General features: G+C 49.9%; 1 protein-coding gene across 1 annotated transcript in view; it reads right to left on the minus strand.

The window, feature by feature from the left end:
- AMER3 (APC membrane recruitment protein 3) overlaps nucleotides 1-25,477 on the minus strand; it is a 58,903-nt gene extending 33,426 nt beyond the window's left edge. The window contains exon 1 of the mRNA XM_075338659.1: nucleotides 25,300-25,477. The gene's annotated coding sequence lies outside the window, so the exon portion shown is untranslated. The remainder of the gene's footprint in view (nucleotides 1-25,299) is intronic.
- Between the last annotated feature and the right edge of the window lie 936 nt (nucleotides 25,478-26,413).

Raw genomic sequence — 26,413 nt, forward strand, 5'->3', positions numbered from 1 at the left:
AGATGCTTTGCATGAAGCACTCTCAAAAATACGCGTGCCTTTCCCGTCCCTTGGCTGACCCAGGGGAAGAAAAGTCCTCTGAGAGCCATGACTTGTTCATCTTGGTTCTTTTAGAAACACAGCGAGAGGACTCCAACCACAGTCTCCCTCGTTGCCACTAATTGGGCCACACACACCCCACTTGACTGGCATCACTTGACCCCCCTTTTGAAAAAGAAAAAGATGCTTTGCATGAAGCACTCTCAAAAATACGCGTGCCTTTCCCGTCCCCTGGCTGACCCAGGGGAAGAAAAGTCCTCTGAGAGCCATGACTTGTTCATCTTGGTTCTTTTAGAAACACAGCGAGGGGACGCCAACCACAGTCTCCCTCGTTGCCACTAATTGGGCCACACACACCCCACTTGACTGGCATCACTTGACCCCCCTTTTGAAAAAGAAAAAGATGCTTTGCATGAAGCACTCTCAAAATTACGCGGGCCTTTCCCGTCCCCTGGCTGACCCAGGGGAAGAAAAGTCCTCTGAGAGCCATGACTTGTTCATCTTGGTTCTTTTAGAAACACAGCGAGGGGACTCCAACCACAGTCTCCCTCATTGCCACTAATTGGGCCACACACACCCCACTTGACTGGCATCACTTGACCCCCCTTTTGAAAAAGAAAAAGATGCTTTGCATGAAGCACTCTCAAAAATACGCGGGCCTTTCCCGTCCCCTGGCTGACCCAGGGGAAGAAAAGTCCTCTGAGAGCCATGACTTGTTCCTCTTGGTTCTTTTAGAAACACAGCGAGGGGACTCCAACCACAGTCTCCCTCGTTGCCACTAATTGGGCCACACACACCCCACTTGACTGGCATCACTTGACCCCCCTTTTGAAAAAGAAAAAGATGCTTTGCATGAAGCACTCTCAAAAATACGCGCGCCTTTCCCGTCCCCTGGCTGACCCAGGGGAAGAAAAGTCCTCTGAGAGCCATGACTTGTTCATCTTGGTTCTTTTAGAAACACAGCGAGGGGACTCCAACCACAGTCTCCCTCGTTGCCACTAATTGGGCCACACACACCCCACTTGACTGGCATCACTTGACCCCCCTTTTCAAAAAGAAAAAGATGCTTTGCATGAAGCACTCTCAAAAATACGCGTGCCTTTCCCGTCCCCTGGCTGACCCAGGGGAAGAAAAGTCCTCTGAGAGCCATGTCCACATTGTCAGTGGACAGACATGTGTGCTTATCTGCCAGCAGACCCCCAGCAGCACTGAAGACAGGTTCCGAGAGAACGCTGGCTGCAGGACACGACAAGATCCCCAAGGCGTACGTAGCAAGCTCAGGCAATTTATCCAGATTGGAAGCCTAAAATGAGCAGGGCTCAAGTTGCACAGTAATGGCATCGATGTTTCCTTGCATATACTCATATATCTGTGTGTCCTCCTCTTTTTCCTTGTCCAGCTCTTTTGTTTTCGCTTGAGTATATGTCCTTGTCACTTTCCCATGTATTTGTGTTGTGTTGTGAGTTGTTTGTCACCTTTTGGACACCTTTGAGGGTGTTTTCTAGGTGTTTTTATGTGTTTGTGAATGCCTGCCATTGTTTCCTATGCAGTTCGAGTTCAGTTCGTCGAACGTTCGACGAACCGAACTCGAACTCGAACGGGAGCTCCGTTTGGCGAACCGACCTCGAGCCGAACCGCGACCGGTTCGCTCATCTCTAGTGAACGTCTACCAAGGGCACAGAGTGATGGTAGCAACTTCTCTTTCACTATAGAGCAGTACATCAGTGATTCATGATACCTTCAATAAATGTAGCTCCCTGACACCAACAGCACTCATGGAACCCCACATAAGGTCACTTTACTCACCATACAGTTTTCTAAATTTTTTTGTCCAAATATGTAGTGCCTACAGTGACCTTACAATGTTTTTTTCATCTATGATCACAGTATCCCATACAATGGACCATTAGAGATCTGTCCTTTAGAGTCTGCAGAGAACAGATGGAGAATGTTGTAAGATCTGCAGACTTGCCAAGAAACTTGTTAAAAATGTTGGTAATGGCTCATTATTGTTAGCTTAGTAACTACAGTGTTTAGTGCCTGGAAGACAGGAGTATGACTTTTCTAAGAGTTACAAAACCACTATGGTTATAGATTTCTTAAGGTTACAAGGCAACTAGACACATAGAGTGGAATTAACTGTACATGGGATACAAAGTATAAATATGTCAGATTTTGCCTGCTCTGCTACGTTGTGTGGTTTTACACTACAGTTCAATGGAAACCAACATTATACATTTATGGTTTTCTCTGTCTCGTTTCTTTGGATTCTATATGGATGCTATTACCTTAGTTGCATTAAAGACCATTTACATATAAGTATTGTACAAAAGAGGTTACATATTAATTAAAGCAGTGTTTTTTATTTATTTTCTGATTGAATCTTACTAGGGACCCTATTGTTTTTGGGGGGAATGCTGCTAATTGAAATACAAAATAACAATACTTTCTTCTACGTATTAGGTTGTATAAATAGTAAGAAACTGAGCTGATAATTACTGATTCCCCTATGATACATCAATGAAGGATCAGCTCGACCAGGACTAGGGGTGTAACCGCGGTTGCAGAGGTTGCCACTGCGACCGGGCCCGGGGTGCAGGGGGCCCGCTGGCCCCAGCTCCTGATTCAGATAGATGTGTGTTGGAGGCTGCGTGCGCATCCAAGTTTAATACATTGCAGCATGGAGATGTGCTGACCGCTGATATTGCTCCCCACGCACAAAGGAGGGAAGAAAGGGGAGGACGAAATTACGCTGATAGCTGCCACTGCTGTAAGTGGTCGCGCATGACACTGATGTCATGCGCTGCGCCACTTACACTCTGGTCAGTTCCCAGCGTCGCAGGAGGACGCCGGGGGAGCGTGGAGTAGGTGAGTACCATGGCCACCAGTCGCTCAGGGCCCCTTCCGGTGGACAGCATACTGTCTGTCTGTCTATACTGTCTGTCTGTCTATACTATATGTCTGTGTTTACTGTCTGTGTATACTGTTTGTATGTCTGTGTATACTGTCTGTGAATACTGTCTGTCTATACTGTCTGTTCTGTCTGTCTGTCTGTATATTCTGTTTGTTTGTCTATCTGTACATCCTGTCTCTGTCTATCCATCCATCCAGTCTGTCTGTACATCTATGTATCTATCTATACATCCATCCTAGCTCTCTATACAAAATTCCATATGACTCTTTATGAAAGTGAACACATAGTACAGTCGTTTATTTTATGTGGTAGTGGGCTTTATAGCATGATGGGGACTATATGCCAAGATAGGTGGCTATATACCTGGATGGAGTGCTATATACCAGGATGGGGCCATGATGGGCCCATATATACCAAGATAGGTCATGATGGCGCCATATATACCAAGATGGGCAATGATGGGGACATATATACCAGGGTGGGGCCATATAAACCAGGCTATGTCCATGATGGGGGTCATACGCCAGGATGGGGCCATGATGGAGAGATATACCATGATGAGTCATGATGGGGATATATATATATCTGGATGGGGTCATGATAGTGGACATATATACCAGGATATAGCCATGATGGGGTCATACCCTAGGATGGGGCCATGATGTGGATATATTTACCAGGAAGTGGCCCAGGATGGGGGACATTACTACACAATGAAATGTGGAGGGGGGGGCAACTTGTATGTCTTTATAGGATTTAGAATGCTGCAATGGCCTATACATCTGACGAGGGGGGGCCAAGGCTCAAACTCTGCACCAGGGCCCATCAGACTGCAGTTACGACACTGGCCAGGACATAATATAAGACAAATGTGGCGCCCTGGACAAGCCAGGGGCCACAGGTAACAACACACGCACACCCCCACCCCCAGCAGTTCACAGCAGTCATCCCCAGTGAGACCTGATTTCTTCCCTCGGGTTCAGACAGACACACCAGGTGGGCGGAGTCAGGCAGATAGGCACGCCCACCGAGGAGTCTAGCTGGCCTGAGGCAAAAACCAGCAGAGACAAGTCCAGCAAGAGGAAGAGAGAGGAGGTCTGCAGAGAGGCAGACACAGACTGGGGCCTAGGTTGGAGCCTAGGTCCCTCGTGTAGCCAGTGAGGCAGACGGTAGTGGCCGTCTGCGGGAGGCGGGAAGACAGTCTTGGTGGAACCGTAGGTAGCCGGGGTTGGGCGGTGGCCCACCGGTACCGAACCGGGGAGCCAGCTGGAAACCGGAGCGCAGGAGGAGCGTACACGAAGGGGCAGGAAAGGACTTACACTACCAAACTGGGTCAGGGGCAAAACACCGCAGCCGTCTGTGGGACCCGTCCATCCAGCCGTTTGTTTTACCGGAGACTTTGCATTCGTCATTTGCTGAGTGAGTACCACCGTGCCGTGCGGCACCGCGCTGCCCCCGCCACCCTGCACCTCACCAGGCCCCGTAACCCGCCTGCCATCCCTCCCTCACCGGGCCCCGGGACAACCAACCCCCCTACTCACGGAGGGGAGAAACAACATCCAAGCTGCTCCCTGTCACCACTCCCGGGATCCCCGTCCAGAGCAGCGGTGGTGTCCCATTATCACCACAAACCGTGGGTGGCGTCACGGACTACATCCCCAAACCATCCCTTTCACTCACGGGCGACGAGCGCCGCTCGAGTCCCCGGGATCCGGCCCACCGCTCGAGCCACCGAGCAGCAGCAGCCGGACCCGAGCAGTGGGTGAGCGCAGCGTCCCCTCCCCGCCCGCGACACAAACTCATTGCTTATAAAAGGTAATTTACATATATGCAAACACATTTCAAAATCAGGAGAGTAACTGTGATGCCCCTGGACTATTGGGTCGTCACCGGGTATTGCACAATCTGCCCTTCCGTGCAGTATCCACCTCCTTCTTGGTTTTGGGTCCCTAACCATATGGTGTTGCCTACATCAGCTAATCAAATCCTAGATACACTCTGCACCACACCCAGCAGACACACCAGTGGACGGCTTGAGTGGAATAGGGTCACACACCTGGGGGGTTGGGGAGGGGAAGTCAGGGGTGTCAGAAGGAGAGAGTTGGGTCTGAGAGGTGAAAGTGAGAGGAGGTCAGGAGCAGGGCTCCTGGGAAGCGATCTAGGTGGCAGACGGTGGTCTGGGCCTAGAGGGGCTGGACCCCCGGTCGCAGGGGATCATGGCAAGTGGCACGGATCTGTCGAGGAGGACAGCCGGCGGCCTTGCACCATCACCGGGCTGGGACCAAGGCACGACGGAGTACGTGGACCCTAAGTCGGGGAGTAGCGTCAGGCAACCGGATAATTTATCCGAGGAGAGCAGAGTCTTCAAGAGCTGTTCTCACCCGCTCCAAAATCGGGGTACTACCGCAACGAGGGGGATAAGAATTTCCACTCAAAACGGTCCAGAAAATCCCAAACGTGAACCCTGAGAGCAAGCTCCCACACTTAGCCATAGTGGGGAGCGGGACCCGGCAAGTTTCTCACTACCGGGGCCACTAAAGAAGTAAACTTAGTGCCAGGATTCAGGTCACGGATCACCAGGCAGCACCATTGGGGACGGGACCGAACTAAGCTCCCCTCAGCGGCAGCGGTATCCAGAACTTTGGTTTTTCCAGTTGTCGGTGTCAGCTTAATGGACTGAGTGAGTACGCAAGTGACCCCTTTGCATCCAACGGCACTATCCCTGGCCATAACCAAGTCCCGGGGTATTCCCCCTACCTGTGGAGGGTCACAACACCTGGCTACCCTGTTCCATCATCCCCGAGTACTCCCATCTGCAGCGGTGGTACTCCTAATTACCACAAAACACGGGTGGTGTCACGAACTCTAATACATCGCCTGTAAATACCCCCCCTTCATTTGAGTGGCCGCACGACCCCCGGGTCCAGAGACCCTCGAGCCACAGCGGATCCGGATCCAAGCAGCTCGGCTGCTGCCACGGGGGTGGCACATAAATTATTGAAATAATTAAATATTTTAATAGGTACGCGTACAAAACATGAATAGAAACAGACAAGAAGACTATTCAAATAAATAGAGAAATGTTTGTAAAATAAACACAAAGAAGCGGGGCACAAAGGCTACAAGTCCACAGAGGAATCCCTAAGCAGCCCTAATATTGAATCTGCATGTCCTTGGAGGTTAGCACCCTAATAAGGATCACAAGAGATGGCATCCCACTCCTCGTAGTCTGGCCCTGATAGCCCCTGGTAATTCCTAAATAAATTTGACATTTGCATAAATACATTTTCTGCATCACAAGGAACCACAATACAAGAAAGATAAATTTCCCCAAAAAATAGTACAAGATGCAGGATGAGAGTTTCCCCCATAAAAGAGTGCAGATATGAGCACATATGCATTGATGACAGTGGTGGCTTGAATAGGCCTGGCCACAATAATCCAAGCTGATCGCTTATTCAATGAACATCCCCTACAGTTCAGAGACAAACAGGACCAGTAGTATCATAGATCAACTACTGTATCTTGCAATAAGTGAATACAATGCCTTTTACTGCCAGAGGGCTAATAAATACAAATATAAGTACTTCTCTTTAGATGTCAAAAATTATGGCCTCAACATGTTTCCCCTCCCGCTTAAGGTTCATCAGGAGGCCGAGAACTAGAATGGACTGAGAAAGGTGAGGCTAAACTGACACTCAGGCTAGGGAGACCCTGGCTGACCCTGATCCCAAAAATACGTCTGAAGATGACGATGTTTGGGCTGCCTTCCTCGTCATAGCTCTTGAACAAACCTGGTCAAGCGCCCCCCCCCCCCCCCACCCCTCCCTCCACCCAGGTGAGGGCTGGAACAGGAGTAGTTAATCCTACACAAATAAACACATAGGAAAAAACCAAAACTCAAAATCACAGTAATCACTCATAGAGGTATAGACAATATGGGATTAGGAGGAAACTAAAGGAAGGGAGGAAATAATCAGACAGCAAGAGCATTTCCATAACACACCAAACAGCACACAGAAGTTCACCAGCAACTGGATATCAAAGCACAAGGCTCAGGATTGCAAAAGCTATCATCTGCACGGGAGAACAGGCTCCACCAACTTAAAAAAGGTGGAGGTGACTGTGATAGGTCTCCTGTAACATGTGACTCAAGCAGCAATCCACAGGCTAGCAGAACTTAATTCATGCAAGCCCAATTACTAACAAGAGCACAGCTAGCCGACATCGGAACCTGTCTGTGCAACCCAAAAGCAGCATTGTATGGAATGTTTGAAGAGCGTGTGAACAGCATGTGAACAGCGTCACAAGTAGTCCTGATACTCAACAAGTTTTGAGCCAGACATCGTGTGACACTAACCTTCTTGGACAGGCAGATCCAATGTTAGGGCTGCTTGGGGCTTTCACAGCAGATTTGTAGCCTTTGTCCCCCGTTTGTTTGTGTTTATTATACATACAATTTGCTCTTAATTGAATAGTCTTCTTGTCTGTTTCTATTTAGGCGTTTAACCCCTTAACGACCGCGGGCCGTAAAATTACGTCCTAGCGGTCATAGTGACCACGGGCAGTTGGGTGGGATCCGTACATATGTGAGCTGATTTATACAGCTAACATGTGTGCCTACCAGGTACGAGCAGATCCGCGATCTGCCCGTACCTGTTAACCCCTTAAATGCCACTGTGAAACTGTCACAGCGGCATTATAATAGTGGTTGCGCTGTTCCGTTTACTTTCGACGTGATCACGTGGATCCGATGGTTGTCATGGTAGCACAGGGTCATGTGATGACTCCTGTAGCTCACATTACTCACTTCCTGTCTCACACGGCCGATAGGAGAGGAGCTGTGTAGCTATGATCAGCAGATATGGAAGAACGATCAGACTGCTGATTCTTATAGTCCCCTAGGGGGACTAGTAAAGTTATAAAAAAAGTTTTGAAAAATTTAAAAAGTAAAAAACCTAAAAGTTCAATTCACCTTCTTTCGCCACATTGAAAATTAAAGTGTTAAAAAATAAAAAATATACACACATTTGGTATTGTGGTGTTCAGAAAAGCCAGATCTATCAAAATAAAAAATCAATTAATCTGATTGGTAAACGGCGTGGCGACAAAAAAAATTCCAAATGCCAACATTACTTTTTTCGGTCGCCACAAATTTTGAGTAAAATGCAATAACAAGTGATCAAAACATAGCATCTGCGAAAAATAGTACTGTTAAAAACGTCAGCTCGAGACGCAAAAAATAAGCCATCACTGAGCCATAGATCCCGATAAATGAGAATGTTACGGGACACGGAAATGGCCACTTTTTTTGGACAAACTTCCGATTTTTTTTTAATCCCTTAGATAAAAGTAAACCTATTCATGTTTGGTGTCTACGAACTCACACTAACCTGAGGCATCACACCAACACATTAGTTTTACCATATAGTTAACACAGTGAATAAAATATCTCAAAAACTATTGGCCAATCGCACTTTTTTTTGCTATTTTTTGCCGCTTTCCAGTACACTATATGGTGACAACAAATAATCTCATTTAAAAGTACAACTTGTTCCGCAAGAAACGAACTCTCACATGCCTATATTGACGGAAATATAAAAACATTATGGCTCTAGGAAGAAGGGTGGCGGAAAAAAAAACCGGTAACCGCAAAATCGGTCTATTAAATGATTTTATTTTTACCAATAGATTTTTTTCTTTCCTCTGGTACCTTGCTTTGTAAAAACGGCTCTTGATCACTAGGGTTTCAGAAGGCCTCACTGAAATGTTGCCACCTAAAGGAACAGAGGTTTTCTCCCATACAAAATATATTTATTAATTACAATACAAGTGAATATCACACCGTTTGGTGGAAAGTGATACATGACTAAATCAATTCGTCTCAGAATCCTACAAACCCTGGCCCTGGATACCAGGGACAGAGCTGACATAGACAAAGTGGACAAATTGATACAATTTAGATAGAATACAGATTCACACATAGGGACACGATGTCATATATAAAGAGAACAGGACACTAAATAGCCGGACTTAACTTTCAGACTGCAATAAAGGTCTCCAAGCAGTAATGAACATTGCACTAATATAATTATCATTGAAGACGCAGTCCTTATAGGTCCGAAAATCACATGATATACGATGTCCAAGTCCCTCCAGTAATAGAGTGAACCAGCTAAAGGAACACCAGTTCTGATATACTGATGTCTATTACCTCATGTGCAGGGCATTGCAGCTTAGTAATCCATGGTTACAAACAAAAGCAATTTACTGACTAGCTTACTGTCACTATATGAATGGACGAAACCATGGATACCTAAGCAGACAGACTTGTAGGGGACTTAATCCCTATACAAATCATAATAACTTTTACTACTTCAATTTTAAATAAAAAAAAATTGAATACACCGGCTAATCAAGGGTCAAAAGTCGCCCTCCACCCTCTTAGCTTGTTTGACAGAACTTGTTTCAAAGGGTACCTGAATATAATCCTTGAGGCTTGCCCATCCCTGCCGCCATTGCAGGAGCCCATAGAGTGCACGCACACAGTGTCATTGCATGTGTGTGCGTTCTCATTACCTCTGTCATGTCTGCAGCGGCCATTTGCTGTGTGGCGCCCCTGACCTGGTCAGGCACCACAGAGTATTGCACCCATGCTGGGGGCAGTGCTTCCAGGTAATCTCCAAAGGCCAGGATGAGGCGCACACACAAACACATAGTGACCAGACCTCCCACACCATTAGAAGGGACCCTTGGGTAGCCAGAAGGGGTTAGCTTTCAATTCCCATCAAGGGGTGTGCTCAGAGGCTGGTTGCTAGGAAGCAGGGCAGACAAGAAGAGAAGGAGGAGCAAGGAGTCTGAAGCTGTGTGGAGGAGTGTGGAAGGGAGCAGAGGGGCTCTCATGTCAGGCAGGCCCTGTGGAGTGCAGTAGCTGAGCATGGGGGAGAAAGCGTACCTGTGGGTCGGCCTGAAAGACACCCAGAGAGAGGGGTGGCTGTGTGGCACCCCAGGGTTGCCACAGTAACAACACAAAGGGTTAACTCCCCACACACAACACCAAGACCTCCTGGCCAGAAGGGGGAGACCAAGCTGCTTCCCTGTATATTCTGGTGGAGGGAGGAAATGGTCAGAAGTAGTTTCAGAGGAGTTTCAGTTTGGAAGTTCAGTGCAGAGCACTGAGGAGACAGGATCTCTGCAGGTTGGAAGCTGGCTTGAGCTCACCTCAGGATCCACTGACCAATTCCAGGCCTAGCTGAGGGTCTGAGGAAAGGAGACAGATTACACAGAGAACATTCCTGGGAGGCAGAGCATTGCTGAGCTCATCCCAGTGGAGCACAAGAACGGATGCTGGATCCGAGACTGCAGGTTACATACTGCACAGTTACCACCAGAGAAGTGAAGATTCCAGATCTTTCACCTGTACCACAGACACAAGCAACAAGCGCAGAGTTCAGGAACATACTAGTAAGGACTCGAGTTGCCTGTCAGGTCGGTACCGAGGAGCACAGGGCCAGCTGCATAGTTCACGCAGCAGCAGGGCCACAGACACACAGTGCAGGCAAGGAAGCCAAAACGGCCCGGCTGGGTGGGAGAAACCCTGAACCCCTCACAGACTCCGTGGACACTACTCTGCTGAATACCATCATCAGTAAAGGACAAAGAAACTGCAAAACCGTGAGTCTGCCTGTTTATTGTGCTCGTGTCCTGCACTCCCCCCCATAGACTAACATACTGCCCCGGGGAAAAGGCTCTACCCGTGGGGAGCCGTCCCATCTCAAGCTGCCTTTCATCACCCCGGAGGTTCTGCAGCAGCGGTGGTCATCTCTGATCACATTCCACGGGTGGCGTCACGAACATAACCCCCCTTTTTATTGTGGAACCAGGGAGCACAGACCGGGTCACGACACCGTGATCCCCTTTCCAGAAGCGACCCTTGGCCCGGTTCTGGGTATCCCCTTAACCCCTGGCGACACAACTTTGGCGTCACGAACAGGATGCGGACTGGACCCGGCTGCAACCCGGGTGACGTGCGCCTGTAAAGACTTATTGCATCGCATAAAAGACTTGCACTGTGAATTGTTGCAACAAAGAACGGACTTTAAACTTTGCAAAGATACCTGGAAAAATTCAAAAACATCATTGGTAAAATTTTCCAGGCGCCATCTTTAATCACGCCATTACCTGCTACGCGCGGGAAAACATCGCGCCTAAACTAAGACTCCGCCCACCGCTTGCAGAGGAGGTGCTGCGACCTGAACGAAAACGCAGAAAAGTGTCCCAGGCTTGCTGTCAAGAAGACTGGTGAAATTAACTAAGGGGGCGCAAAGATGTCGCAGCAGGGAGACGCTGTTGTACCCGGCGGTGCAGCGGCACCTATCATGCCGTTCCTGATGCCATATACCCCGGGTGCAGTGTGGCTGCCGCAGTACTCAGGTGAGCCCAACACACTTAATGACTTTATCGGAAAGCTAAAAATCTACTACAGCATGTACCCCCTGACAGAAGCTCAGCGTGTTGGTATGCTTATGGGACAGTTAACTGGCAATGCCCAGCGGGAGGCTACATCCTGGCCGGACGATGCAAAGGACACTGTAGAGCATATAATAGCTGGACTAAAAGCAGCTTTTGAATCCACTGCTGGCAGCCGGGCTAAAATGAGGTTCTTTGGATGCAAGCAAAAACCTAGAGAGAGCGCAAGAGACTTTGCCTTAAACTTACAGGAGGCGCTCAGAGCACTTAAATTAGCAGAACCTGCCTTAGCCCCTGGAGCAGATAAGCTGCTGATAGACCAATTCCTGGATGGACTCTCATCCCCTTCCCACCGGGGACAACTGAGCATGATGGTGATCCAGGATCCAGGACTAACATTTGCCCAGCTAAAGGATAGAGCCATCCGCCTCCAGCAGGTGGAGGAGCCGCAGGATATAGACTCTGTTCAACACCTTACAGTGGCACCCCAGCAGCCAGTGGTGCCGGTGACATTGGCCATGTCAGCGGCTGTTGCTAACCACCTGGAGCCGATCACTAATGAGGCTCTACATCAAAAGCTTGAAGCCCTTACAGACACTGCTGCTTCCATGGCTAGAATCGTCCAGGAGCTGCGTGGATCCAAGTCTGCACCCAAGATTGAGCTGGCGACCAGCAAGGAGGATGTCCCATGGATGAGGCCTAGGAGATACCAAGCGACGAGAGGACGACCCAGCGACCGCTACCAGCCGGATGGACAGCCCATTTGCCGCCGTTGCAATGAGCCAGGTCACTTTGCCCGTGAATGTGCTTTAAATGGGGATCCCCTGGGGAGGCGGGCCGCTCCTCAGGAATGAACTCTCAAGGTCCTTCACCCTGGCACGACAAGTATGTGGGGGGACGTCCAGTCATCCCCATCGTGCTGGATGGCATTCCGCTCAACGCCTTGCTGGACACTGGTTCCCAAATATCATCAATTCCGCATGTCCTTTATAAGAGGTACTGGGCTGATTCAGACGTTAGCAGTGGTCCATCTAATGTTGCATTGAATATATGGGCTAGCAATGGTGAATTAGTACCACAGGTTGGTTTCAGAGAAATGACCATTAAGATTGGGAGAGTAGAATTGCAGAATCAGGGTATTATCATTGTTGATGTTGACCGACGAGAACGTGAACCAACTATGCTGCTAGGAATGAATGTAATTGAAAATTGTTTTGCAGAGGTAATTACTGTCTTGCAGCAGATCGTCGAGACTGCCAAACCTGGGCAACAGAGACTCCTGCAGAAGGAAATTAAAGCCTTGATGCTGAAGCAGCAGGTAGAAATGTCAGGAGGTGAAATTGGCAGTGCAAGGGTAAGTGACCCAATACCTATTGTAATTCCTCCCAAAACAGAAATGCTGGTCTGGTGTAGAGCCGCAATAGGCATCAGAGGGCGAGACTATCAGGCCCTGGTAGAACCCGTGTACTCAGACAGTAGGCCCACTGTACTGACGGCCAGAGGAATAGTTGAGGTACACAGGGGAAGAGTGCCAATACGCCTTCTAAATTGTGGGGAAGATGAGGTTACCCTACCAAAGTATGCTACCATGGCTAAGCTATATACGGTTGATAACAACGCCATCACCACCGTTGAGCCCTTGCAGCCGTCAAGTCAGGCGGAAGACAATGGCTCAGAGGGAAAGCTGGAGGATTGGTGCCAAAAGCTACATGTAGGCACCGATTCTACACCCTCCCATCAAAAGCATGGAGTATACAGGGTAGTGAAAGAATATGAACAAATATTCAGCAAACACCCATTAGACTTTGGGCAGATCAAAGGGGTAGAGCACACTATACCCACAGGTAACCATCCACCCATAAAGGAGAGGTATAGACCAGTACCACCGGCTCACTACCAATGCGCCAAAGACATGCTCAAAGAAATGAAAGAAGCAGGAGTAATAAGAGACAGTTGTAGCCCCTGGGCAGCCCCACTAGTGCTAGTTAAGAAAAAAGATGGGACCATGAGGATGTGTGTAGACTACAGACGGATCAACCGCATTACACACAAGGATGCATACCCATTACCTAGGATAGAAGAGTCATTGGCTGCATTAAAATCCGCTACTTACTTTTCCACCCTAGATCTGACTAGTGGGTATTGGCAAGTTCCTGTGGCAGAGGCTGATAAGGAGAAGACAGCGTTCACCACGCCGATGGGCCTCTGTGAGTTCAATTGTATGCCGTTTGGACTCTGCAACGCGCCTGGTACCTTCCAGCGACTGATGGAGTGCTGCCTAGGACATAAGAACTTCGAAACTGTCCTCCTGTACCTGGATGACATCATAGTCTACTCCAAGACCTATGAACAGCATCTACAAGACCTGGCAGAAGTGTTTGAAGCCTTATCCGGATACGGCATGAAAATCAAGCCATCCAAGTGTCACCTTCTAAAGCCAAGGGTACAGTACCTGGGACATGTCGTGAGCTCAGAAGGGGTAGCACCAGATCCTGAAAAAGTTACCGTGATCAGAGATGGGCCGAGACCCACCAGCGTGAAAGAGGTGAGGCAATTCCTGGGACTGGTGGGCTACTATAGAAGATTTATAAAAGGGTTCACGAAGCTAGCAGCTCCCCTACAAGACATCCTGGTAGGACAGTCAAAGAAGTCTGCAGCCCGAAATCCTCCTTTCCAGTGGAGTGATGAGAGAGAAGAGTCCTTTAAGAAGTTGAAGTGGGCACTGACAGGAGAAGAGATCCTGGCATATCCAGATTACCATCAACCCTTCATTTTGTACACGGATGCCAGCAACGTAGGACTGGGAGCAGTATTGTCTCAAAAGCAGGAAGGCAAGGAGAAAGTTATTGCCTTTGCAAGCAGGAAGCTCCGGCCTACAGAAAGAAACCCAGAGAATTACAGCTCCTTCAAGTTAGAACTACTGGCAGTAGTTTGGGCTGTAACAGAGCGTTTCAAACACTACCTGGCAGCTGCAGAATTTACCATCTTTACTGACAACAATCCATTGACCCACCTGGACTCGGCAAAATTAGGTGCACTGGAACAGCGGTGGATAGCCCGACTGTCAAACTACAACTTTGTCATCAAGTACAGAGCAGGCCACAAGAATGGGAATGCAGATGCCTTATCCCGGATGCCACACTCGGGGAACGTGGAAGAGGAACCGGAGGGACTGGAAGAAATTGAGCTGCCGGCCTTTCACCGTCCTAAGGTGGGACAGTATCAACCGAGTGTCTACCAAAAACAACAGCAGGCAACTCTCAACCCATTAGCACACCACGGATGGGCGGACACACAAGACAGCGATCCAGCTGTGAAGCTAGTGAAAGAACTGCTTACACAACAAGGTGCATACCCTAATCAGAATGCCCCAGCTGAGACACAACATCTCTGGAAAGAGAGAGGTAAATTGTTCCTGTACCAAGGGAAGCTCTGTAGAAGGCACACCAATCCAAAAACACATGAGTTGGTCTGGCAGATCATCGTGCCCAAGAGAGACGTCAAGATGGTTCTGGAAGCTTACCACGACGGTGCTGGTCATTTTGGTTGGAAAAAGTTGGAAGTGCTCTTAAGAGAAAGATTCTACTGGGTTGGCATGAGAAAATCAATTGAAGATTGGTGTAGAAAATGCGGACCGTGCAACCTCAGAAGAAAGGATCAACAGAACCAGAGAGCTCCACTCCAGTCCATAGTAACCAAGCAACCACTCGAGCTAGTCGCATTAGACCACGTCAAGTTGTCACCAAGCCGGTCCGGCTATGTCTATGCCTTAACCATCGTGGACCATTACTCACGCTTCTTAGTGGTGGTACCCGTGAAAGACCTTACAGCTAGAACAGCAGCTAAAGCATTCCAGACGTACTTTTGCAGACCCCATGGTTACCCAGAACAAGTCCTTGCAGATCAAGGTCCAGCTTTCGAATCACAGATCTTCCAAGAATTCTGCAACATGTATGGCTGTAAAAAGATCCGCACAACAGCATACCATCCCCAAACAAATGGCTTATGTGAGAAGATGAACCATATTGTGATTGACCTGTTGAAGACCTTACCAGAGTCAGAAAGAAATCAATGGCCAGAGAAATTGCCAGACTTGGTGGACTTGTACAATCATGTCCCGGTGAGTTCTACAAACTGCACCCCCGCTTACCTCATGCGTGCAAGGCCCGGTAAACTGCCAATTGATTTAGATATGGGAATTCTGAAGCCAGATGCGGAAGTTCAAGAATCCAATTGGGATACCTTACGTCAGCAGCAGTATCGCCAAGTACAAGAGTGCGTAGAGAAAAGTCTCCAACAAGCTAGGGGAAGACAGGAGAGAACCTTCAACCAGCATGCTCTAGCAACCCCATTGCAACCTGGTGACCAAGTTCTCAAGAGGAAGCGGCGCACAAACAAATTGGATAATCAGTGGGAAACCACCCCATATACAGTCTTACCATCCAGTATGGATAATCCCAAAGTGTGTCTCATCAGTAAGGATGAAGGAAGGACATCAGCTGTCGTTTCAAGAGATCAACTCAAACCGTGTCCTGAAACCCTGAAGACACCAGAAGTCACCTTACCCATACAGGTACAACCTGTCAAGAAGGAAGAAGATGTATTCCATACAGTCTTAGGAGATTTCCCAAAAACATGGCCAAATTACCATGGAGCAGTAGTAGTCCCAATGATCGCCTTCCCTCAAGTGGTGGAACCAACATCAGAACCCATACCACAAGAAGTCTCAAGACAAGAAGAACTGGAAGTTGAAACCGTAGAGGAAGAACAGATTCCTGGTCCCAGTGAGCTTGCCAGTCCTACAGTCAGCCCCCCATCCTCACAAGTACCAGAAACACCAAATAGGTACACTTCCACTCACACCATTATGCTAAGTACACCCAGTACACCAGCAGTACGCAGGTCACAGCGTAGTACTCAGGGTCAGATACCAGCAAGATATAAAGACTAATGTGGAATTGCATATAAAATGTACATATGTTATAATGTTTAGCTGAAAAACCGTAACAGTTTAGTGTACAGAAAAGGTGAGAGAAGAGTGGTGTAAGGTGGCAGCACGGAGAGTTACAACTTGATCACATTGTTGGTGGCCCGAGGGCCGTGAGGCCTACTGCACTTATGACCAGAGTAGAGACACCTTTAAGAAGTGTTTGTTGATTGAAATGTTTATTTAATTGCAACGTTAAGACCAAAAGCCCAGTACCTACAGAGACTATACTGTATGAACACTTATATATTTTTGAACATTTTGGACTCTTTTTGAGCTTTAAGGTTTTTGTATTTTTTTCCTTTTGAGACTCTGTATATATATAATTGTTGTGATAACTTGTTTGTTTGTTTCACAGTCCCGGAGTACTGTTCTTCACTAAGGGGGAATGTGGCACCCCAGGGTTGCCACAGTAACAACACAAAGGGTTAACTCCCCACACACAACACCAAGACCTCCTGGCCAGAAGGGGGAGACCAAGCTGCTTCCCTGTATATTCTGGTGGAGGGAGGAAATGGTCAGAAGTAGTTTCAGAGGAGTTTCAGTTTGGAAGTTCAGTGCAGAGCACTGAGGAGACAGGATCTCTGCAGGTTGGAAGCTGGCTTGAGCTCACCTCAGGATCCACTGACCAATTCCAGGCCTAGCTGAGGGTCTGAGGAAAGGAGACAGATTACACAGAGAACATTCCTGGGAGGCAGAGCATTGCTGAGCTCATCCCAGTGGAGCACAAGAACGGATGCTGGATCCGAGACTGCAGGTTACATACTGCACAGTTACCACCAGAGAAGTGAAGATTCCAGATCTTTCACCTGTACCACAGACACAAGCAACAAGCGCAGAGTTCAGGAACATACTAGTAAGGACTCGAGTTGCCTGTCAGGTCGGTACCGAGGAGCACAGGGCCAGCTGCATAGTTCACGCAGCAGCAGGGCCACAGACACACAGTGCAGGCAAGGAAGCCAAAACGGCCCGGCTGGGTGGGAGAAACCCTGAACCCCTCACAGACTCCGTGGACACTACTCTGCTGAATACCATCATCAGTAAAGGACAAAGAAACTGCAAAACCGTGAGTCTGCCTGTTTATTGTGCTCGTGTCCTGCACTCCCCCCCATAGACTAACATACTGCCCCGGGGAAAAGGCTCTACCCGTGGGGAGCCGTCCCATCTCAAGCTGCCTTCCATCACCCCGGAGGTTCTGCAGCAGCGGTGGTCATCTCTGATCACATTCCACGGGTGGCGTCACGAACATAACCCCCCTTTTTATTGTGGAACCAGGGAGCACAGACCGGGTCACGACACCGTGATCCCCTTTCCAGAAGCGACCCTTGGCCCGGTTCTGGGTATCCCCTTAACCCCTGGCGACACAGCTGAGTAAGGGGATCCCTGGTATTCCAGCACGCAAGGGGAGACAGGTCCCCAGAGCAGGCAGCAAATCATCCAGAGCTGCTCAACCTTCAGGTGGGGGTACTTCATGCCCTCACCACCACCACACAGAGTCCGAGCCCAAGCAGCAATCACCAGGCCCATAAGGGGACAGGGCCAGAAGCCATCCCACCAAGGTCACGCTGCCGGCAGACTGGCCAGAGAGGGGAGCGGGGTTTAGAAACAGCTTCTCTGGAGGAGTCCTACCACACTTCAAGTAAGGGATCCTCTCAAACAAAAGGAGTACAAGGAGGGCGAGTGGACAGCTACCCTCAGAACGGCCTTCCGGATTTCCTGGTTCCACCTGGTTATAGCAGTGTCGCCCGGGCATCTCACAGTGACCACCAAACAGTGAGTAAACATGTTAAAAGACTTCTTGGACTGTGTTTGAGTCATTCTGCGACCTGTGGTTCCACACACCTAACCAGGGCCTGGGGCTTGCCTCACTCTCAGGAGGCTATTACAACTGACTGCACCCACCATCAGCCCCAGGCATCCTTTAACCTGCAGTGGTGGTCTCTACTGACCGCAATTCTGAGAGTGGCGTCACGACAATCCCAAAACGAAGGTTCCCTACCTGTAACCAGACCGTCCCATCACGTGGAGTCCCTAAAGGTAATGTGTGTCGCCCTGGGCAAGCCAGGGGACACAGATAACAACACCACCACACCCCACACTCCAGGTAGGCACATCTGCTAACCAGAAATCCTTGTTGCCTTCCTCCAGGAGTCTGTTGATGCACACCAGGGGGTGGGCCAGGCGGTTGGCTCCGCCCACCAAGGAGCTCACAGCTCTGGAGGCAGGAAGTTCCAGGCAGTCGAGTCAGGGAGGAGGAAGTGGAAGGAGTGAGGAGTAGCCCAGGCAGGGGCTAGAGTAAACAACCAGAAGTGAAAGTGAAGGAAGGAAAAGTGGAAAAGGAGGAAAGCAAGAAGTGGTGACAGCGCAGAGAGTGTGCAAAGCCTGAGAGCCCAGCTGTGTGTAGGGCTAGAACAGCAAGGTCAGCGACGGCGGTGACTGTTCGGAGGGGGACCGTTTGGAAGTTCCTGGAAGGACCCCGTTGGCTGTGTGCCCGGTGGTCTGGAGCAGTGTTCCGAAGGACAGTCAGCACCAGGGCAGGGGCCTCTCGGACCCCGGCAAGGCTAGGAGTCGCCAAATTTGCCGAATCCGTCAGTGAAGGGGACGTAGATCCCCCAGCAACCAAGTCCCGATTGACGGCAACAGCCCGACCATTACAGGGGAGACACCGCCACCGCCAGGGCACCAGTTTCCCCAGGGCCAGCGCCTGCGGGCAAAGTGTAGAGCTCCTCCGGCCCAGATTGCAGTCGGGGAGCGGGTAACCGGAGGGAATCCACCGCTACCATCAGACAACACAGGTGCAAGGAAGAGAGACGTCACCGTCACCTACCGGGAGTGCAGGTGCAGCCGTCTGTGGGACCGTCCTACCAGCCGTTGGTTTACCGTACAAACTGTGTCCGTGTCTCAGACTGAGTGAGTACCACAGTGCCGCAAGGCACAGCGCTGCCCCCGCGTCCCTGCGCCCTCCAGGCCCTACACTTTACATCTCTTCACCGGGCCCCGGGATCACCAACCCCTACCCACGGAGGGGCAACACAACACCTGGCTGCTCCCATCACCATCCCCGGGATCCCCATCCAAAGCAGCGGTGGTGCAATCACCACAACCGTGGGTGGCGTCACGAACTATAACCCCAACAAACACCCCCCTTTCACTCACGGGCGAGGAGTGTCGCTCGAGACACCCCGGGATCCGGCCCACAGCTCGAGCCACCACTGAGCAGCTGCCGGACCCGAGCAGAAGGGGTGAGCGCGGTGTGCTGACACCCTCCTCCCCGCCCGCGACAACTTGGCGTCACGAACAGGATCTTACCGCTCTGCCGTCTGGTAGAGGTGCACCTTGTTACCGCCGGAGGTATCCGGCAGAAAAATTTCAGAAGCCGCCATCTTTGGCGCGAAAAGTTCCCGCTCGAGCGTCTTCTCGAGCAGTAGAGGCGCGAAGGCCAAAACCCCGCCCCGAGCGAGGAGGGGCTAAAAAGAGCTAAGGGGGACGCGATGGCGGCTGGCCGCATGTGAGCGCGGCTGTGGAAGCAGGGACGCCAGGACCCTGCGGCCATTTATTGGTTCCTGGAAGAAGCCGCTGCTAAAGATGCTGAGTCCGACCAACAACACCGTGGTCCCCGCGCCTGGCATCGCGGCGCGGGTGGAAGTCCGGACCGCCCAGCTAAGCAGCCGTCTGCAGGTCCGCATGCAGCTCCTCCTGGAGGAGTGGGAGGCCGACATGGTGGAAGTGGTGGCTGCTATGCGGAGATGCGAGGTGGAGGAAGATTTGGAGGAACGGGTAAGAGACCCACGTCCCTGTATTCCCGAGGGATCGGCCGCTGCGGCTGAGGGGCCCGGCCTACACCCGTTCACCCTGCTACCTCTCCCGCTACCCGCGTTAGCTGCTGCTGCCCCGCCACTAGGCCCGCTACCACCACCACCGGTAGCGGTACCCTGCCAATCCGCCCCGGCGGACCGACCTGCAGCAGAAGCTCATGACCACCCTGAACCGCTTCTATGGAAGAAGCCAAAGGCTGAGCCCGTCAGCAAAGATGCACCGGAGGCACGGCGGGGATGCAGCTGCCAGGAGGCAGAGGAGGCCATGTCACAGCGGGGTCCCTCATTACTGAAGGTGCCGGTCGTAGCCGACACGGAGGGACTCTGGCTGGGTCCGTCCCCCGCACACGCTGAACCGGAGCAAACAGAAAGTACTCCCGGCTGGGAGCGGCGGCAACAGCAGCTGCGCAGGGTGATCGATGCCCGAGAGGGGTGTAGAGCGGATGTGCATGCCCGCATGAATATGGAAGAAGATCGCCTGCAGCGAGCTACCATTGGGGTCCAGAGCGGTGCACCGTGTGAAGGTGGCACTAGAGCCCCACGAGTGAGAATGGACTGCTGAGCCGCAAAAGGCAGCGGAGTGCCGCTGCACAGTCCCCGTTGGGACCACCTGTTTGAAAGAGTTGAAAGTTTTGAAAAGTTTGAAAGTTTTTGAAAAGATGAAAAATGATCCGAAGAAGTCACCTGATTTGTTGTTGATTTGCAACCGGCTGGAGCCGGCACCGTTGTCCCCGTGGGGACCGTTTAAAGTTTATGCATGGGAACTAGCGATGGACAAGCCCGTGAACTCTGCAGGGCAACCACAAACGTTAGTGGCTTGTAAATATGTTGGGTACCGTTACCGTTTCCGCAATGCCGCCCCCGGAGAGGCAGGTTGGAGGGAGGGCCCTGAGCAGAGCAGGCCAGGGAACAGCCAACAAAGGAACCGGTGGCTACCCTCTGGAGGGAAGGACAGATCCCGCTCGGGTACCGTGTGCTGGACTGTGGGTCAAGGGGTGCTGCCTGGGTTTTAGGGGCAGCATCAGGGCCAGGTTACTTGGGTGGGAGAGAGCGGAAACCGTGACCGTATACCGTTGAAACGTTTAAGTAAATGTGCCTCCCGTCTTGGGAAGAAGTTATTAAAAATGTATTTATGTTTGTTTAACCCTGTTATCCCCTTTTTACAGAAAAATAAAACCGGTGTAGGACGGCAGCCCGCGGACGGTCTGCATTTTGCTAAGGGGGAATGTGTCGCCCTGGGCAAGCCAGGGGACACAGATAACAACACCACCACACCCCACACTCCAGGTAGGCACATCTGCTAACCAGAAATCCTTGTTGCCTTCCTCCAGGAGTCTGTTGATGCACACCAGGGGGTGGGCCAGGCGGTTGGCTCCGCCCACCAAGGAGCTCACAGCTCTGGAGGCAGGAAGTTCCAGGCAGTCGAGTCAGGGAGGAGGAAGTGGAAGGAGTGAGGAGTAGCCCAGGCAGGGGCTAGAGTAAACAACCAGAAGTGAAAGTGAAGGAAGGAAAAGTGGAAAAGGAGGAAAGCAAGAAGTGGTGACAGCGCAGAGAGTGTGCAAAGCCTGAGAGCCCAGCTGTGTGTAGGGCTAGAACAGCAAGGTCAGCGACGGCGGTGACTGTTCGGAGGGGGACCGTTTGGAAGTTCCTGGAAGGACCCCGTTGGGTGTGTGCCCGGTGGTCTGGAGCAGTGTTCCGAAGGACAGTCAGCACCAGGGCAGGGGCCTCTCGGACCCCGGCAAGGCTAGGAGTCGCCAAATTTGCCGAATCCGTCAGTGAAGGGGACGTAGATCCCCCAGCAACCAAGTCCCGATTGACGGCAACAGCCCGACCATTACAGGGGAGACACCGCCACCGCCAGGGCACCAGTTTCCCCAGGACCAGAGCCTGCGGGCAAAGTGTAGAGCTCCTCCGGCCCAGATTGCAGTCGGGGAGCGGGTAACCGGAGGGAATCCACCGCTACCATCAGACAACACAGGTGCAAGGAAGAGAGACGTCACCGTCACCTACCGGGAGTGCAGGTGCAGCCGTCTGTGGGACCGTCCTACCAGCCGTTGGTTTACCGTACAAACTGTGTCCGTGTCTCAGACTGAGTGAGTACCACAGTGCCGCAAGGCACAGCGCTGCCCCCGCGTCCCTGCGCCCTCCAGGCCCTACACTTTACATCTCTTCACCGGGCCCCGGGATCACCAACCCCTACCCACGGAGGGGCAACACAACACCTGGCTGCTCCCATCACCATCCCCGGGATCCCCATCCAAAGCAGTGGTGGTGCAATCACCACAACCGTGGGTGGCGTCACGAACTATAACCCCAACAAACACCCCCCTTTCACTCACGGGCGAGGAGTGTCGCTCGAGACACCCCGGGATCCGGCCCACAGCTCGAGCCACCACTGAGCAGCTGCCGGACCCGAGCAGAAGGGGTGAGCGCGGTGTGCTGACACCCTCCTCCCCGCCCGCGACATAATGCACCGCTACACCGCACCTGTGGGGCTTCACATCTGCACACACAATCACATAGTTTCGGGCGGCCAAGGCAGACAGGAGAAGGGGATAAGGATGTGCATTAACTTACACTGCGCTCGCCCGCCATATGAGCTCCTGTAATGTTATTGCAGACATGCAAGGTCAGAAATCTAGTTTAACCTGAGCTGGAGGTGGCCACCATTAAACAAGCTAAGTGGAAGTGCGAAGGATACTAATTGAGAGGGTGGGACAGTGCACTATGTCCGCACGTTGCTTTTTACCTGCTTTTTACCTGCTTTTTTGCTGCTTTTTCTTCTGCGCTGTTTAATGGCAAAATGGTTGTGTTCTGCTTTTCAAGCAAAGTCTATGGGAATTTGGTTTTCTTGTCCGCACTATGCAGTTCAAACTGCAGCCTTTTTGTTGCAGAACTTTGGTCAAAAACTCAGCTTTGCAGTGCAAAACCCAAATGGCAAAAACAATTGACAGGTCAATTGTTTTTGCCATTTGGGTTTTGCACTGCAAAGCTGAGTTTTTGACCAAAGTTCTGCAACAAAAAGGCTGCAGTTTGAACTGCATAGTGCGGACAAGAAAACCAAATTCCCATAGACTTTGCTTGAAAAGCAGAACACAACCATTTTGCCATTAAACAGCGCAGAAGAAAAAGCAGCAAAAAAGCAGGTAAAAAGCAGGTAAAAAGCAACGTGCGGACATAGCCTTAGCCCTTGACCATGGGTGAACAGAGGACTCCTAATTTACTAAAAGTAAAGTGGTGAAATCTATACTACAGGTAGGACTTAAGAGTGCTTTACACGCTGCGACATCGCTAACGATATATTGTCGGGGTCACGTCGTTAGTGACGCACATCCGGCACCATTAGCGACATCGCAGCGTGTGACACCAATGAGCGACGATTAACGAGTGCAAAAACGTGAAAAATCGTTGCTCGTTGACACGTCGTTCATTTCCTTAATATCGTTGCTGCTGCAGGTACGATGTTGTTCGTCGTTCCTGCGGCAGCACACATGCCTATGTGTGATAACGCTGGAACGACGAACATCTCCTTACCTGCGTCCACTGGCAATGCGGAAGGAAGGAGGTGGGTGGGATGTTACGTCCCGCTCATCTGCACCCCTCCGCTTCTATTGGACGGCTGCCTTGTGACGTCGCTGTGAAGCCGCATTAACCACCCCCTTAGAAAGAAGGAGGTTTGCCGGCCAGAGCGATGTCGCAGCGATGTGCCCGTGTCACACAACCAACGGGGGCGGGTACGCTCGCTAGCGATATCGGTACCGATATCGCAGCGTGTAAAGTACCCTTAAGCCTATATATAATTGTATTAGTCATTTACGATAATTTGAGTTTTGGGATTTTAATGCTCATTGCCTAGGAAATCAGCCACCTCTGCAGTCAATCACTCTCCTAGGCAAGGAGCACAGCACTTACAAGCTCTTTGCTAGAAAGCTTGCAAGTGCTGCTATGAAGCTGACTGTGTCACTGGATATGGCCAGTTTCGGTGGTCCTGCTCAAGTGGTTTGAGGGAACCTATTAGATATTTTTCACTGTGGCCTAGCAAAATTACACCTCTGGTAGAAGCCATTCTGTAAAGGTGAATACAATGAGCAAAGTGATTTTTTAATACACATTTAGAAAATACAAAAACTATGTGACAACTATACCACAGAAATTTCAAGGGGCAGTCAGAATTATTTTTGGGGGGGAGAATCCATAGTGAATGTGTAGTAAAGATAGGAAATTACAGTAATTCATGTGTTCAGTACATGCGCCCATAGATGTGTATAGCAAATTATAATCCAGATTTCCACAGTGAAGACACTACCATACATTATTTCCCTTAGTATACCGACATTGACCCATCATCAACATGTATTTCACCGAACGCCATAATATGGGTTATTGTATATTACATGCTCCACAGCGACATTGACCCATCATCAACATGTATTTCACCAAACGCCATAATATGGGTTATTGTATATTACATGCTCCACAGCAACAAATGCAGAATGTCAGTATCTGGATAGTGAGTGTGGAGGCATCAGACTCTGAGATCAGAAACAAAGGAACAATCTCCTCGGAGAGCAAAGAGACCGGAGAGCAGCAGCAAATCTCACTCAGAACCAAGCATCGCGCCATTGATCTGTGTTCGTAAATGAAAGATGTGTCCGTCATGAACACACGGATGCTGCTGAAAATGGGAGCTGTTGAGTAGGGAAAGCCGTCCTTCAGCAGCTCTCCGGTGTGCTTGGTTACTCATATGAACTGTATGGATAATTATAGTCTCCCGCTGCTGGGTGGCAGGCTGCATGCAGGAATGTGGGATGGAAATGTATAATACATCTGCTAATAAAGACCCTAGCAAAAAATAATATACATCATTCAATAGATAAAAAACCCATTTCATTTGTTTACTTCAGCATGCATAGAATATAAAGACAATGGTTAGATTAATATATACATTACATGGTCTTGGACACATCACGTTGTTTACCTGGAGGCATCAGATTCTGCTGTCTTCTAGATAACCCCCCTCCCTATCACCCAGCAAATTCTGCTGTAGAAATGATGGTGGGAGATTCTGTACTCACCGATCAGGTTCTTATATCCTCTCGGTTTAGAGCATTCTTTATTTTATGGATTTCTTCGATTTCTCCCCAGAGGTGATGATGTAGGAAACGAGTGCTGCTTGTGGAGGATCTGGTACCCACCCTACTCACATCTCATAACGTCTCACTATTTCCAGCATCGCTCCTACAGCCTCTGCAATGTGAGATGTACTGCAAGAGATGCATGGCTGTCTCATCCAATAGTCAGGCCGCCTCGACGCTGCCATGTCACACCAGCTTAGCTCATCACTGAGCTTATTGTAATGATCACATAATGTAGGCTTTCATGCATGAAAGTCATTTTCTGCTTACATTTTCCATTTATTCAAAATATGTATCAATTTTTTATATACTATACAGATAAACGTATTGGGACCCCTATATATCACACCTACAGGAGGTTATATAAGACATCTCAGCTTTTAAAATGCATAGGCATTAATATGGAGTCGGTCCCTTTACAGCTACAACACCTTCAACTCTTCTGAGAAGGTTTTCTACAAGTCTCATTTTAGACGTGTCAGAACATTTGTGAGTTCAGACGCTGATGTTGGATGAGAGGTCCTGGCTCACAATTTCCATTGTATTTTATTCTAAAAGTGTTGAATGGGGTTGAGGTGCAATAGAGCACAGTCATGTTGGTACAGAAATTACCTTTCCCAAACTGTTCCCAAAAAGTTGGAAACATGTTGTAATTTGCTAAAGCATAAGGCTTTCCCTTCACTGAAACTAAGGGGCCTAGACCAGCCCATGCAAAACCCCATAGCATTTTCCCCACTCCACCAGACTTTATAGCAGGAATAATGGAGTCAAGCGATAAAGAGAAGGGCTGGAGCAGGGGCGCAGCCATAGCGGAAGAACGGACATGATAGGGGTTTCTAAAGACAGGCACCTATAAGGTTAATAGGGAATTTGAGCAGGAAAGAGTTAACAGGGGTTTTGGCGCATTTGCTCGGCAGGATATGGTGGGAGTTATAGGGGATTTGAGTAGTCACATAGTTATGGTCTACTATGGGATTGGTGGGAAGTTTGTACGTGTAAAAAAGAAGACGGATTACCTTGATAAGAAGAGGAAGAGTCATAGGGTCATTCTGTC

This window comes from Anomaloglossus baeobatrachus, chromosome 3, assembly GCF_048569485.1.
Source record: "Anomaloglossus baeobatrachus isolate aAnoBae1 chromosome 3, aAnoBae1.hap1, whole genome shotgun sequence".
Classification (NCBI taxonomy): Eukaryota; Metazoa; Chordata; class Amphibia; order Anura; family Aromobatidae; genus Anomaloglossus; species Anomaloglossus baeobatrachus.